At 44.4% G+C, this 981-nt stretch overlaps 1 pseudogene; it reads left to right on the top strand.

Moving 5' to 3' along the window:
* The first annotated feature begins 312 nt into the window (after positions 1-312).
* LOC126459646 (5S ribosomal RNA) lies at positions 313-430 on the top strand (annotated as a pseudogene).
* The last annotated feature ends 551 nt before the right edge of the window (positions 431-981 follow it).

Genomic DNA, 981 nt, shown 5'->3' with positions numbered 1-981 from the left:
GATTGGTTTTCCGAGAGTCAGTTATTTGTTGCGGAATATGTCTGTAAACTATCTGTCCGGTTTCGTCTAGTGCGTTGAAGCGATTATAAGTACTTTTATTTTTAGTAAAGGGAGAGCACAGTTGCCTTATGAATGTCAGTGAAATAGTAATTCTTAAGGGAAAATATTATCCACGCCAATTACAGGGTTTGTCAACAACTTAAATAACTCTTTCTGTGAAAAAAAGTCCAATGTAGTCACTGATGGAAGATTATTCCGCTGCGATTTGGAAACCATACTACAAACAGAATTAGCAAATGTTTTACCACTAGGGTCAACGGCCTTGCCGCAGTGGATACACCGGTTCCCGTCAGATCACCGAAGTTAAGCGCTGTTTGGCGTGGCCGGCACTTGGATGGGTGACCATCCGGGCCGCCATGCGCTGTTGCCATTTTTCGGGGTGCACTCAGCCTCGTGATGCCAACTGAGCAGCTACCCGACCGAGTAGTAGCGGCTCCGGTCAAAGAAAACCATCGTAATGACCGGGAGAGCGGTGTGCTGACCACACGCCCCTCCTATCCGCATCCTCAGCTGAGGATGACACGGCGGTCAGATGGTCCCGATGGACCACTTGTGGGCTAATGACGGAGTGCTTTTATCACTAAAAGGATACTGTATTAGTGAGCTATGCAGATGATTGTGTGTCAATAATTGGTTAAATGAACAAAAGACGTTCTCAGCATGTTTATCAACGCTAAAAGCGATATCAGCAGGAAAGAGCGAATATTGTTTGATCGGAATAAGTCTGTCAAGGGCTTAAGCCAACAAAGCAACGATAGGTTAGAAATGCCACAAGAAATGGACATTTTTGCAGCTATGACCTAAGAATGTTCGAGAACAGCAACGGCTGAAGTCAAAAAAATTCAAGGCCTGATCTTAAACATGAAATTGTATTTTCCGTGTAGTAGTTTCATACAGCCGTGGAAAACAAGGAATCCGTTT

Source organism: Schistocerca serialis, chromosome 2 (assembly GCF_023864345.2).
Source record: "Schistocerca serialis cubense isolate TAMUIC-IGC-003099 chromosome 2, iqSchSeri2.2, whole genome shotgun sequence".
Lineage (NCBI taxonomy): Eukaryota > Metazoa > Arthropoda > Insecta > Orthoptera > Acrididae > Schistocerca > Schistocerca serialis.
The sequence above is the reverse complement of the archived record's forward strand: the minus strand, read 5'-3'. Positions and strand labels throughout refer to the sequence as shown.